Below are 16340 nucleotides of genomic sequence, written 5' to 3' on the forward strand. Positions count from 1 at the left end.
CAATGTCCTGTACAGCCGCAACATGACCTCCCAACTCCTGTACTCAATACTCTGACCAATAAAGGAAAGCATACCAAACGCCTTCTTCACTATCCTATCTACCTGCGACTCCACTTTCAAACAGCTATGAACCTGCTTTCCAAGGTCTCTTTGTTCAGCAACACTCCCTAAGACCTTGCCATTAGGTGTACAAGTCCTGCTAAGATTTGCTTTCCCAAAATGCAGCACCTCACATCAATCGGAATTAAACTCCAACTGCCACTTCTCAGACCATTGGCTCATCTGGAACAGATCCTGTTGTAATCTGAGGTCACCTTCTTCGCTGTCCACTACACCTCCAATTTTAGTGTCATCTGCAAACTTACTAACTGTACCTCTTATGCTCACATCCAAATCATTTATGTAAATGACAAAAAGTCGAGGACCCAGCACTGATCCTGTGGCACTCCACTGGTCACAGGCCTCCAGTCTGAAAAACAACCCTCCAACACCACCCTCTGTCTTCTACCTTTGAGCCAGTTCTGTATCCAAATGGCTAGTTCTCCCTTTATTCCATGAAATCTAACCTTGCTAACGAGTCTCCCATGGGGAACCTTGTCGAAAGCCTTACTGAAGTCCATATAGATTACATCTATCACTCTGCCCTCATCAATTCTCTTTGTTACTTCTTCAAAAAACTCAATCAAGTTTGTGAGACATGATTTCCTACGCACAAAGCCATGTTGACTATCCCTATTCAGTCCTTGCATTTCCAAATACATGTACATCCTGTCCCTCAGGATTCCCTCCAACAACTTGCCACCACCGACATCAAGCTGACTGGTCTAAAGTTTCCTGGTTTGTCCTTACCACCCTTCTTAAACAGTGGCACCACGTTAGCCAACCTCCAGTCTTCTGGCACCTCACCTGTGACTATCGATGATACAAATATCTCAGCAAGAGGACCAGCAATCATTTGTCTAGCTTCCCACAGAGTTTTAGGGTACACCTGATCAGGTCCTGGGGATTTATCCACTTTTATGTGTTTCAAGACATCCAGCATTTCCTCCACTGTAAAATGGACATTTTGCAGGGTGTCACCATCTATTTCGCTACATCCTATATCTTCCATATCCTTTTCCACAGTAAATACTGATGCAAAATACTTGTTTAGTATCTCCCCCATTTTCTGCAACTCCACACAAAGGCCACTTTGCTGATCGTTGAGGGGCCCTAGTTTCTCCCTAGTTACCCTTTTGTCCTTAATGTATTTGTAAAAACCCTTTGGATTCTCCTTAATTCTATTTGCCAAAGCTATCTCAAGTCCCCTTTTTGCTCTCCTGATTTCTCTCTTAAGTATACTCCTACTTCCTTTATACTCTTCTCAGGATTCACTCGATCTATCCTGTCTATACCTTACATTTGCTTCCTTCTTTTTCTTAACCAAACGCTCAATTTCTTTAGTCATCCAGCATTGCCTATACCTACCAGCCTTTCTTTTCACCTTGACAGGAATATACTTTCCCTGAATTCTCGTTATCTAATTTCTGAAGGCTTCCAATTTTCCAGCTGCCACTTTACCTGCGAACATCTGCCCCCAATCAGCTTTTGAAAGTTCTTGCCTAATACCATCAAAATTAGCCTTTCTCCAATTTAGAATTGTAACTTTTAGATCTGGTCTATCCTTTTCCATCACTATTTTAAATCTAATGGAATTATGGTCGCCCACTGACACCTCAGTCATCTAGGTAAAAATAATGACTGCAGATGGTATTCTTGATGAAGGGCTTTTGCCTGAAACATCGATTTTACTGCTCCTTGGATGCTGCCTGAACTGCTGTGCTTTTCCAGCACCTCTCTAATTCAGACCTCAGTCATCTGCCCTGCCTTAGATTAGATTACTTACAGTGTGGAAACAGGCCTTTCGGCCCAACAAGTCCACACCGCCCCGCCGAAGCGCAACCCACCCATACCCCTACCCCTACATTTACCCCTTACCTAACACTATGGGCAATTTAGCATGGCCAATTCACCTGACCTGCACATCTTTTGGATTGTGGGAGGAAACTGGAGCACCCAGAGGAAACCCACGCAGACACGGGGAGAATGTGCAAACTCCACACAGTCAGTCGCCTGAGGCGGGAATTGAACCCGGGTCTCTGACGCTGTGAGGCAGCAGTGCTAACCACTGTGCCACCGTGCTGCCCACGAATTTGTTCAATTTTTCCCAAGAGTAGGTCAAGTTTTGCACCTTCTCTAATAGGTACATCCACATACTAATCAGAAAATTTTCTTGTACACACTTGACAAATTTCTGTCCATCTAAACCTTTAACACTATGGCAGTCCCAGTCCATGTTTGGAAAGTTAAAATCCCCTACCATAACCACCCGATTATTCTTGCAGTTAGCTGAGATCTCCTTACAAGTTTGTTTCTCAATTTCCCTCTCACTATTAGGGGGTCTATAATACAATCCCAATAAGGTGATCATCCCTTTCTTATTTCTCAGTTGCACCCAATTAACTCCCCTGGATGTATTTCCAGGAATATCGTCCCTCTGCACAGCTGTAATGCCATCCCTTATCAAATATACCACTCCCCTCCTCTCTTGCCTCCCTTTTTATCCTTACTGTAGCATTTGTATCCTGGAACATTAAGCTGCTAGTCTTGCCCATCCCTAAACCATGTTTCTGTAATTGCTATGATATCCCAGTCCCATGTTCCTAACCATGTCCTGAGTTCATCTGACTTTGCCTTCCCCGTTAGGGCCCATGCATTGCAGTTTAATTTATTAGTCCTACCTTGTCCCTGCCTGCCCTGACTGTTTGACTTGCTTTTTTTCTCAACTGTACCAGTCTCAGATTGATCTCTTTCCTCAATATCTCCCTGCATTCCTCCCCCCTCCCCCCCCACCACCACCTTACTAGTTTAAATCCTCCTGAGCAGCTCTAGCAAATTTCCCTGCCAGCATATTGGTCCCATTCCAATTTAGGTGCAATCCGTCCTTCTTGTACAGGTCACTTCTACCCCAAAAGAGATTCCAATGATCCAAAAATGTGAATCCTTCTCCCATACACCAGCTCCTCAGCCATGCATTCATCTGCTCTATCCTTCTATTCCTACCCTCACTAGCTTGTAGTGCCCTGAGTATTCCAGATATTACTACTCTCGAGGACCTCCTTTTTAAATTCCTGCCTAACTCTGTGCAATCTCCCTTCAGAATCTCAACCTTTTCCCTTCTTATGTCATTGGTTCAAATGTGGACAATGACCTCTTGTTGGCCCCTCTCCCCCTTGCGAACATTTTGCACCCTCTCTGAGACATCCTTGATCCTGGCACCAGGGAAGCAACACACCATTCTGATTTTTCGCTGCTGGCCACAGAAACGTCAGTCTGTACCTCGGACTACAGAATCCCCTAACACAATTGATCTCTTGGAACCTGACGTATCCCTCGTTGCATTAGAACCAGTCTCAATACCAGAAACTTGGCTGTTCGTGCTACGTTCCCCTGAGAATCCATCACCCCCTACATTTTCCAAAACAGCATACTTGTTTGAAATGGGTATAGCCACAGAACACACCTGCCTACCTCTCTTACCTTTCCTGGAGTTAACCCATCTATGTGACTGTATCTGAGACTTCCCCCCTTCCTATAACTGCCATCCATCACATATTGTTGCTGTTGCAAATTCCTCATTGCTTCCAACTGTCTCTCCAACCGATCCATTCGATCTGATAAGATTCACAACCAACAGCATTTATGGCAGATATAATCCACAGTAACCCTTGAACTCTCTTTAAACTCCCACATTTGACATGAAGTACATATCACTCTACTAAAGGCCATTTTTGCTCCTTCACGATCTGCAGACCCAGAAAATAACACCGTCTTAGTCCGCTACTATACACTACCACAGGTTAGATTAATAGTTGCGGCTTATATTTTAAGTTTAATCAAGAGACATATTTCAATAAACATAATCAAGAAAGAACCCACTCTACTCACTACTGCAGGCTTTCTGTAGGCCACTTAAAACAATTAACTTATCTGATTCTGTGCTGTCAACTTCGCACAAACAGTTCCTCCAAGATCAGTTGTAAATTTCACTGTTTGTTAGCTTTTCCTATTCCATTTATATGTAATATTATCTTTTTTGTATACAAGAGAAAGCATACTTCAAAAATTTAAGGTAATTTTTTAATCATAAAAATGGGCTAGTTGGATTAGGTCAAGATTTCAGAAATCTGCTTTCCGATTTCCAACTCTAACTGAAACCAGAAGGTGGGTGGATGATCATGTGGCTCTAAGGCAAAAAATTATCATGTTAAATATGATAATAATGCAATTAATCCCATCAGCTTTTAACCATTGCTGTTGCAGGGTGGATTTCCCAATCATTGCGAATATTTCAAGAGATATTTTTTATTCATTCATAGGATGTGAAAGTCACTAGTTGTGCCAGCATTTATTGCCAGTAGATAATTGTGCATGAGAAAGTGGTAATAAGCTGCCTTATTGACTGCAGCAATAGTGGATTATCATAGGCTGCAATAGACTCAATGATGCGAGGAAGGACTTCTAGGATTTTGACCTAGCGATTCTTAGGGAATGGTGATATCTTCAGAGTCAAGATGGTGAGTGGCTTCCCATGTATTAGCTGCCTTTGGCTTCCAGGTGGAAGTGGTTATGGTTTTGAAAGGTGCTGTCTAAGAAGCCTCAATGAACTTCTGCGTCACGTCAGATGGTAAATGCCTGTACACTTAACTCAGGAATCCAGGTGCTGGCAGAGGACACTCCACCACTGTGTTCCCTTTTTGCTTGTCAATCAACCTCTGATCCCTCATCCCAGCACCCACCTCGCCTACCCCCAAAATTTTCCCACAAAGTTGTGACCTTGGATTCCACCTTAAGATCTCTCATTGTATTATCATCTCCCCTCCAAGCCGCTGGCCACCTTTCCAAGCCACTAAACATGATGCCAGGAGTGGAAGGCCATCCCACAGAATGCCTCCTTGCCCCTTTGACCAATCCCCATTCATCCTGATTGGCCCTTTTCCTCTCTCCTATCAATTTCTTCTTCAGTGCTCCTAATTCCCTTCCTGCCCCAGGTTAATCTTCCTCCTTTTCCCTTGGTTGTTCGCTCTTCTTTTCTAACTCCAGTTGCCATCGCCCCCTACTCAACTCACCACACCTGATTACTTTGTGTTAATCCACCCCCAGCCTGACCTATTCAATCCACCAACCAAAAGGACTTAACTGCTCCTGAGTTCTTTATCAACTAGTCTGATTAGAGGCTTGTCAGGCTGACTTATAAGATACTACCCAATTGATGGTGTTACATAAATTTCCTCAGGTTGTGGGAAAATCCTAAATCTCATTTTTCTCATCATTGATTGATCGGTTCAGGCTAAAAGATTCAAGATTAGATTACCTACCTAGAAAGGGGTCCTTTGGCCCAACAAGCCCACACCGATCCTCCGAAGAGTAACCCACCCAGCTACCCTATATATATCAACTAATGCACCTAACACTATGGGCAATTTAGCATGGCCAATTCACCTGACCTGCACAACTTTGGATTGTGGGAGGAAACCCACACAGACACTGGGAAAATGTGCAAGCTCCACACAGTCACCCAAGGCAGGATTTGAACCCGGATCCCTAGTGCTGTGAGGCAGCAGTCATAACCACTGAGACACCATGCCACCCATTTGACCTGTAGTTCTTTGGCACATATCAATTGTTCAAAAGCTGCATTTTTTTTAAAAGTGATATTATTTTTCTTTATCAAAAAGTAATAATAATGTAATTGTGTCAGTGTACTAATTAATTATAATGAGCTGCATAACAAGGGGATGGTATTAGTAATAGAGAGATCAAGATTAATACTCTGGGGATGTGTGTTTGAATCTCCCATGGCAGGCAGTGGATTTTAATTTCAATTAAAAACTAATTATTTCACTACTATCTAGAAGGACAAGGGCAGCTGGTACATGGGAACATCACAAATACCCCTCTGAGCCACTTGCCATCCTGACTTGAAAATATATCATCATTCATGGAATCATTGAATCGCTATAGTGTGGAAGCAAGCCATTTTGCCCATTCAGTCCCTCAGAAAAGTACCCAATCAAGACCTACCCCACTACACTATCTCTGTAACCCTGCATTTCGATGGCTAATCCACCTAACCAGCACATCCCTGGATGCCAAGGGCAACTTAGCATGGCCAATCCACCTAACCTTCATAGAAACTGGGTTAAAATCCTGAAGCACCCTCCCTAATGGCATTGTGGGTCTACCTATAACAAGTGGACTACAGCAGTTTAAGATGGCAGCTCCCCACAGCCTTGGTAAGGGCAGTTAGGGATGGCAGTAAATACTGGCCCAAGCAGTAATGCCCACAGTCTGTGAATTTTTTTTTTAAAGAACAGGAAACTATTGTCAATTGTCATCAAAAACCTGGTTCACTAATGTCCTTTCAAACAAGAACATAGAACCCCTACAGTGTGAAAGCAGGCCATTCAGCCCATTGAATACACATTGACCCTCCGAAATGCATCCCACCCACCCCATATTTCTCATGGCAATCCAACTAACTTGTATGTCTTTGGACTGTGGGAGGAAACCAGACAACCCAGAGGAAACTCATACAGTCAATTACCCGAGGCCACAATCAAACCCAGCTGTGAGGCAGCAGTGCTAACCATTGAGCCACCGTGTCATCCAGGGAATGGATTGCCTTCATGTGACTCCAGATCCACAGCAATGTGCTTGATTCTAAACTCCCTTCTAAAGTGGCTGAGCAGGCCATCCATTTTAAGGAGCAATTTGGGATAGCAACACATGTTAACAATGCCCACAGCAAATGAAATAAATTAAAGAAATAATTTTTCATGAATGTAATTATCTAAAGGAACAGATCAATCTATCTGTCTACCTGTCCGATTTGTCATCAGTGACTTTATCTAAAGAAGTACTTTTCAGGAGTATTTACATTTGCTTGTATCCTGTGGGGCCTTTGCTCACAAACACAGGGACAAGTGCAGTTATAAAATATGGCTGTATGTATTTCATGGATCATAAACCTGAGCAATGAGATTGGCTGACAAGCAAATTATCCTCATGTTCTGTAGGGCACAGTTCACAACTCTTCTCAGCAATATGAAATATAGGCCGAGGAGATTCTTTCTCACTACTCATTGAGGGAAGACAATTTAATTTCCCCTTTATGGGTCATGGCTCCATTTGCTGTGGGGTCAGTTGAAGCAAATCTGCACCAAAGCAACTGGTCTGAGTGACAGCAAGCTAACCAGTAAATTCTTCCCTTTTGGACTCAATCTTCTTCTGTAGGGATCAACTGTGCTATTAACCAATATACTGTTTCCCATGTAGAACAAATGACCAATGCTTCAGTCAGACTTGCCACCTATTTACCTTTAAAAGTACCACCTATCATCAAGGAATTGCACTGATTTCCAATGCCAGGTTAGTGCAGAGAGAGTTATTCACTCCAAACTCCTTTTCCTGCTGCTTGTTGCCTGTGCCTTATGCCTCATTTGTTGCTGCCTCTACATTTAGGATAGGTCCAGCCTTGCTCTCATTGATGTCCTCTATGCTGTCTGTGAGTCTTGAACTAGTTGTGGCTTCAGACAGTGCAGAAATTTGATGTGTGTTTGTGCATTGATTTCCCGGAGTCAGCTGACAGTTACAAATTTCTAATTGATCTGTTATGACACATGAGCAGGGTTGATTTGAACCCAGACCACAAGTTTCAGAGATATGAACATTACCATTGCACCATGAGAAATGTTTTAATTAACCTGTTCAGATATGTTATGACATGTCTGGGACAGGTGGGATTTGAAACTGGACCTTCTCACCCAGTAGTAGAAGTATCACCTCTCCTGGTATTTTTTAAGAATTTTGTTTTTAAGAAAGATATCAGGTACTTTCTAAACAACCTATTCAGTGATGCTATGAGACATCTCTGGAGCAAGTGAGGTTTGAACCCAGGACTTACTGCCCAGAGGTAGGCACACTACCACTGTGCCTCATGTAGTTTTTCTTTTTTACCCAGAAATGCCCTTGCACTCTACTGAACACTTTTTTTTCCATCAGCAAATTACCTGTGGTACTTTTCACTTTTCATTCTACACCATTGCTAAATCATCTGTGTTTTCCAATTAATTAATTGAGATGCCTAGCAAGGGCAATGCAGACCGCCAAAGGTGAGGTACAGGGGGGAGGGAAAAAGAGAGCATTCACCTGACATTTAATGAAGCTGTATTTATGCTCTTAAACTGCATTGCAATTGTCCTCCCTCTCAGCGATAGTCAGACACTCAAAAGCAAGAGCACATTGTAGTCAGACTTTGTTTAAAATAGGACATGTAGATACCAAAGGTAATTTGTATTTGGAAACAGGACTTTGCAGAAGGACAATAGACAATTGGTGCAGGAGTAGGCAATTCTGCCCTTCGAGCCTGCACCACCATTCAATATGATCATGGCTGATCATCCTTAATCAGTATCCTGTTCCTGCCTTATCTCCATAATCCTTGATTCCACTATCCTTGAGAGCTCTATCCAACTCTTTCTTAAATGAGAAGTTTCAGGAGGGGAAGTTCTGTGCTAGAATATGTTGCCATTGTGAAGAAATCATAACTTCTTTGACTGAGTGAGAATAACATTGTGCACTTTTTGAATAATTATATAATTATAAATTGTGCGTATTAAACCATGCCAGTGACCATATCCTCGACTCAGTATGTTTCGCCTTACTATGGAAGAACACTGTTTTCATGTTTCAGACTAAGCTTCTCCTCAACAAGTTTATCTTAGTCCTTCAAAGTTTGGGTGAAGATTTGTGGCTCGGGTGCTCGTTGTTGTGGTTCTGTTCGCCGAGCTGGAAATTTTTGTTGCAAATGTTTCGTCCCCTGTCTAGGTGACACTACCATTATAGGGCAAGCCAAACAAAGAACAGCCAGGGAATTCCTAGAAGCATGGCACTCATCCACAAACTCCATCAACAAACACATCGACCTGGACCCAATATACCGGCCACTACAGCGGACAGCTGAAACTGACAACCGGAAGCGGCAGGGACAGGCCACTATAAATGCCGGAGGAAACACCACAGAAGCGCTTCACAGGAGGCTCCCAAGCACTGAGGATGTCACCTAGATAGGGGACAAAACGTTTGCAACAAAAATTTATCTTAGTCCATCAAACAGTTATTGAAAGAATTGAAATAACTGCACAGAGGCTGATTCCCATCACCATGTCACTCTTTATTTAGTAGTGTACATTACTCTGGCTGTGGCAAGCCAGCTCAGAGTCAGTTCTCAACTGAGGAGATCCTGTTTTTTTTTGTTACAGTCCTAAGCGTCACATTCTAAACTTTCTTCAAGTTGAACTGGAAAATCTTTCTGGCTGATGGGAAGTGTCATCCTTTTCACCAAAAAATTTCTGCAGTGCTCTTCCTAGACCTGGAGACTCCAGCCTTGCTAATGAGAATAGAAATATAATATTTAAGAGTCTCAATGATGTTACTGAAATAGCTGTATAGAGCCTGGTATCCCGTCCCCAAGTCGCCTTTTAGCTATTAGTACAAATTACACTGGCTGTGGCCAACCAGCTTGGAGTCAGTCTTCAACTGAGGTGATTCTAATCTCCTGGTTATATATATTTCTCTCCTTTTTTTTCAGCAGTGGTGGTGATGGCTGCTTGTGCAGCTGAATACACCTCAGTGAAAGAAAACAAACCAAAACTAAAAATGCAAAACAAAGAAGAAGAAAAAGGAAGGCAATGCCTCCCAGTCAAGGGAATGTTTCCCGTAGTACACTGGCTGTCTCCTGGTCATATGGGTCAGCTAAGGCTTTCCTGATCGGACTAGGTCAACCACCCCAATCAAGAACCTCATAGTCAATGAGGTCCACTGGTCCCATTCACTACAAGAATGCATGGACTAAGGATAAAACAAAGACCTGTGGATGCTCGAGCTCTGAAACAAAACAAATGCAATGGAGAAACACAGCAGGTCTGGCAGCGTCTGTGGAGAGAATATAGAGTTAATATACTGAGTTCCGTGAACTGACAGTTTTGATGAAGGGTCACTGGATTCAAAATATTAACTCTGTTTTCATTTCCACAGACCTGTTGCCAGACCTGCTGTTTTTCTTCAGCACTCTGCTTTTGACACAAAGGATCTGGTTATGCAATCTAAACTGCTATTAGGCTTTCCTGTTACATCAAGTACAAATGAAGGCAATGTAAGACCACCATTTTTACATCACTTTTCTAAACATATTTAACATGAATATATTAATCACTAAAACCAGTTCTTGGCCTCTCCATGATTGTTTGAGATTTTTTCTCTTTTGAGAATCTTATCCAGCTTCACCCTTTTCACAAACAACAACAGAAATTGCTGGAATATCTCAGCAGGTCTGGCAGCATTTGTGAAGAGAAATCAAAGTTAACATTTGGGGTTGAATCACCCTTCTTTAGAACTCTTTTCACCTTTCCCAATCCCGCTTCAATGAGGCGGCACGTAGCTCAGGGGCAGCACTGTGGCTCAGTGGTTAGCACTGCTGCCTCACAGCACCAGGGTCCCAGGTTCAACTCCAGCCTTGGGTGACTGTCTGTGTGGAGTTTGCACATTCTCCCTGTGTCTGTGTGGGTTTCCTCTGGGTGCTCTGGCTTCCTCCCACAGTCCAAAGATGTGCAGATCAGATGAATTGGTCATGCTAAATTGCCCATAGTGTTAGGTGCATTAGTCAGAGGGAAATGGGTTTGGGTGGGTTACTCTGGGCCGAAGGGCCTGTTTCCATGCTATAGGGAATATAATCTAATATTTCCTTCACTTCATTCTGTACTCTCGCTGTACTTGATATCAAATAAGCAGTGAAGGTGTGTAAGCCTGCCTGGATTGTTGGTTGTTTCACCTTTGGGAGGCTACTTCCAAGCAGTTGCACTACCTCCTCTCACCTCTAGGGACCCAGCCACTGACTGGAAATGTATTCAAAAATCTTATTAAGAATTTGTTAATTCTGGAAGTTGGAATTTTGAAGGGAGTGCATGGATTGAGTAGTGGCTGTTGTAGATCCACTGAAGCAAATGGAGACAGAGTTGGGAGTTAGCTGCATAAGGAAGTGGTCAGTTTTCAGCTCAAGGCGTGAAGGCCTCACATGGATGCCATGAATATGAGGGACTCCCTGTATCAGGAATGCTTTGAGGGATCCTCACTGACACAGGTTGAGGGGTAAGGCATGGAAGGATATCTGGCCTAACACACAGATGAAAACTTGAAAATATAATCACTTATTGCCATTTTTATTCAAAGGCTTTGCCCTACTTGTGGAGGATTCAACTTCCTCTTTCTTACCCTGTGAAACTTGTCCTGTCATGAAAATGTTTGGAATCATTATAGAATCAGAGTTAAAGGAATCTAATGATGTTTGGCTTAAATTATCATCATTTTGGGTGCCAAGTGAGGGAAGTAATTGACAGAGACAGTAAAAGCACACCCCAACACCCCACCCACTGCTTCGTGTGACTCTGTGGTTTACTCTTGTCTCCTAGATAAAAAGCCTCCCTTCTCTCCCAGCCTCATTTTCTAAGCCTGACGAACTAAAGGGCATCTAGATTTCTTCAGGGAATATAATTGTTGGATGATTACATTTTTGAAATAAAAATCAGCATTAAAGGTTGTCAGATGGTCCAAACAACAGCCATAACAACTGTAATGAAAAATAGATACAATTATCTGTTTCAAATCACATCACCCAGTTTCTTTAAATCAATTACATTGCAAGAATAATATCCTAGCTAAAAAAAATTAGAATAATTAAGTGATGAAATTGAAAGAAGTTTAAATAATCCATTATTAAGTTTTAAAACAGCAAAATAAGAATTTAAAAGAGGAAACATGTAGATGAGTGCCTGATAAATGCATATAGTAGGCTTAGGCTGTCTGAAACAGGAGAATAAACAAACAAACCAAAGCTCAGGTCCAGAAACTCAGCCAGATTTCAGTTCACAGACATGGCTCAGTGATAACACCCTCACTTCTGAGTTGGAAATTCTTGAATTCACTTCCCTGCGGATACTTGAGCACATACTTTAAACCTATGCTTGAAGTATTATGGAGTGAGTACTGCGCTGTCAAATGTGCCTTCTATCAGATGAGATATTAAGTCAAAACTCCAAATACCATATCAGGTGCAACCATCCGAAGACACTTCATATAGAAGAACTGGGGCTAAACCCTGATGTTCTGGCTAATATTTGCCTCTCAACCCTCCTTAAGTGTAAAGCAGATTATATTGTCATTGTTATATCCCTGTTTGTGGAAAACTGGATGCCACATTTCCTATATAGTAGTTACATTTTTAAAAATGTGACTGAGTGCACATCTGTTTGTGTTAGTGGATTCTTTAGTTCTTGACGTGGGTGGACAATTCAGAGGAATAATAAAATAACTAGAGTCCTCTGGAGTGGATCAAGCAGCCTGAGTTTTTAATGGGGAATATCTGCAGCAAACTGGACCTTAGTCTTAATGTCCCAGGAAGGTGTGACTTAGGTGCTCTGAGGTGTAACTTTTCAAAATTTCAGCAAAGTCTATGACAAGGTCCTACACAGGAGACTTAACAAGAAGGCAAATATATGTGGGATACAGGGTAATTTGATAAAGTAGATTCAAATTTGGCTCAGTTGCAGGAGGCAGGGACTGGTGACAGAAGGCTGCTTTAGTAGCTGGAAGCCAATGTCCACTGACATACCAAAGGGGTCTGTGCTGGGTCCCCTATTATTCATCATTTATGTAATGACATAGATGACTGTGTGTGCGGTTGGATTATTATGTTTGTGGATGACCCAAATATTGGTCGAGTGGTTAACCGTGAGGTTGAATGTCTTGGGCAACACAAAGATATATACAGATGGTCAAGTGGACAGATAGGAATTTAACGCAGATGGAAATTTAACCCTTTTTAAAAATTTATTCAGAGGACAAGGTTTTCACTGGCTAGGCCAGCAATTATTAGCCATCCCAGAGGGTATTTAAGAGCAAACCATATTGCTGTGTGTCTGGAGTCACATGTTGTCCAGACCAGGTAAGGATGCCGGCTGCCTTCTTGAATGGACATTAGTGAACCAGAAGGATTTTTATGACAATTGACAATGGATTCATGGTCATCATTATACTCTTAATTCCAGACTTTTACTGCATTCAAATTTCGCCGTCTGCCATGGCAAGATTTGAACCCAGAACTTTAGTTGGCATCTTAGGGTTAACAGTCTAACAATAATATAAATTAGTCATTGCCTTGCTAAATCATGAAAAGTGTGAGGTGGTACGCTTTGGAAAGAGTAATTTGACAAAGTATTCAAACAACGGCATGTTACTAATGGAACAAATGGACCTTGGCCTGTTTGTCCATAGTTCTCTGAAGGCGGAACAACATGTTAGCAGGTTGGTAGGAAAAGCATATGGGACACTTGCCACATCTGCAGTCCTCACTTTCTCCTACTTTATCAATCAAGGCATAGATTACAAAAGCAGGGAATATATAATAAAGTTGTATAAAACTTTGGTGAGACCACACCTCGAGTGCTACGTGCAGTTCCGGTAGCCACATTACAGGAAGGATGTGACTGGACTGGAGGGAATACAGAGGAGATTCACCAGGATGCTGCTTGGGATGGAAAGTTTAATTTATGAGGAAAGGTTGGATAGTCTTGAATTGTCTTCATTGGAGACTGAGAGGTGATCAGATTGAGGTGTTCGATTATTATCAGCATGCTCAGAGTGGATAAGAAGCAGCTGTTCCCTTTACTTGAAGGGTCAGTCACAAGAGGACATGGGTTCAGGGTGAGGGGCAGGAGGTTTGGGGGGATGTGATAAAAAGCCTTTTTTACCCAGAGGGTGTTGACTGTTTAGAATGTGCTGCCTGGGAGGTTGGTAGAGGCAATTTGACTTACATCCTTTACAAAATACCTGGCTGAGCACTTGGCACATTATAATATTCAAGACTATGGGCCAAGTGATAGTAAATGGTGTTAGTTTGAAGACCAGCTGTATCTCACATGTCAGTGCAGACTTGATGATTTTATGATTCCATGACAATGAATGAGAATTACTTATGATAATGTTAGTTATGGTCAGAAGGTTTTGACTTACTCATAACCCATTATTCTACACCAAGTTAAAATTCAAGATATTACAGCAAGTGCGTAATGCCCAGGATCTATTTCGAGTATTATGACTAAATATAGTGATGATTAGACATACAGAATAAAAGCTGCATTAAAAACAAAGTATATCAAAGATAGTTTGTGTGCCAAATACAATGGTTCAGCTTAAAGAGGTTCACATTGACCTGTACACAAATCTGATAAATTTGAATTTTATGTTTGGTTCTTATAATTTACATTGGTTTGTTAAGGATTTTAACTTGATACCTAAAAGTGCTACTTCATTAATTCTTGACAGAAAGCTTCTTTTTGTATCAGAAATATATAACAAAAAGGTTAATATTAGCACAGTTAATTTCTGTAGCTAGCCTAGTTTGCTAATTTGATGTGTAGCTGAGAAAACTGGATTTGACCAGTTCTGGTCCTCTAACTCATGATGGTTTACAACAGAATGCTTTTTGACAAATAAAACACTCGAAATCTGTTCAAGTTCACTCTAATGAATGGTTACGCAACAGTGAAATTCACTAATCACACACTGTATTTCATTAGATATAACCTCAGATTAGGTTAGGTTAAATTGTAAATCATTGATTGTAGGTAATTAAATAAGTAGTATACATCAGTCTAAGGACCCTTTTGTGGCACAGCGATAGTGACCCTACCTCTGATCCAGAAGGCCTGAGCTCAAGTCCCACCTGCTCCAGAGATGTATAATAGCATCTCTGAATGGGTTGATTAGGAAAAATAAGTTAAATTAGAGCAAACATTCAATATTTGCATCGCCTATAATGTGCTTTGCTCATAAATACTCAATTGGATACATGGGTGTTTTTACTGGCGATAATTGCTCATTTTAAAAACAGTCACAGTGATTTTGGTGGTGTGAAAGCGCTTAATTGTGTGTGGTAACACTTCTGGGTAGAGAAAAATAGGATATCACTCAATAGCTTTTAGAAATTCATTTAATATATGAGTGTAGATGGCTTAAAATTCCTCATCTCGTGAGGAGTTTTAATTTGCAAAGTAAGTCACATTTTAATTTATATATGATGTGTTCAACACCTGTTATTTTTCTATTATTGTATTCTTTAAAAAGACCAGCAAGTTATTAAAAAATGAAAGGTTTCAACAATTCACGTGGAATTTTCATGATTTTCAGTTATTCCTAATGGGATCAATTAATTAACTCTGTGGGTCAGATTATTTAAAACAAAGAAACACAGTATAAGTTATGAAGCACTCATTATAACAAAGCAAAGAATTTATGTATACATGTTGCTTGCAGAACCACATCAGTTGTACTACTAGTCAAGGTTTCAACATTATATGCGGTCTTTAAGGGTTAATTATCTTAAAAGCAGTTGCATACATAACAGTGGGAACTGATAAAACTTTACTGTTTGTGATTTTATTCATTAAATGGCTATGTCATTTTGGGATCTTTCTTTACATTGTCAAGTCATCTGGTTAGATCTATCACATTACAGCTGACTTATACGTATTTGGGGACAGGTCTTTTTTGGCGAAAAATATTCCAGAACTTTACTGACCTATGGTTGGTCATGCTGCTCAGACAAAATGCATGTCCAGAGCCTACAGAGATGAAGGATATGTCGGAGGGACTTTTATTTGTAGCAGCTAAATAAGAGCTTATTGATGGGACAGAATGGTATCTGCCTTTCCACGCTGCTGGTTCAAACAGCTTCAGTAAGTGAGGCCCCTTGTAACTTCTTTAGATTACATTAGATTACATTACAGTGTGGAAACAGGCCCTTCGGCCCAACAAGTCCACACCGACCCGCTGATGTGGGAGGAAACCGGAGCACCCGGAGGAAACCCACGCAGACACGGGGAGAACGTGCAAACTCCACACAGTCAGTCGCCTGAGGCGGGAATTGAACCCGGGTCTCTGGCGCTGTGAGGCAGCAGTGCTGACCACTGTGCCACCATGCCGCCCACATGGGGCAGTTCTCTGTGGGGCATGTAACCTCCAGCAATGAAAGGAGAAGTGATATCCTAGTGGTATTATCCACTATTAATGTCCACGGAACTATTAATCCAGATGTTCTGGAGATCCGCGTTTGAATTCCAGATGATGGAATTCAGTAAAGTCAAATCTGGAAGTAAGAGTCTAATGATGACCATGAAGCCATTGTC

This window comes from Chiloscyllium plagiosum, chromosome 3 (genome assembly GCF_004010195.1).
Source record: "Chiloscyllium plagiosum isolate BGI_BamShark_2017 chromosome 3, ASM401019v2, whole genome shotgun sequence".
NCBI classification, from domain to species: domain Eukaryota; kingdom Metazoa; phylum Chordata; class Chondrichthyes; order Orectolobiformes; family Hemiscylliidae; genus Chiloscyllium; species Chiloscyllium plagiosum.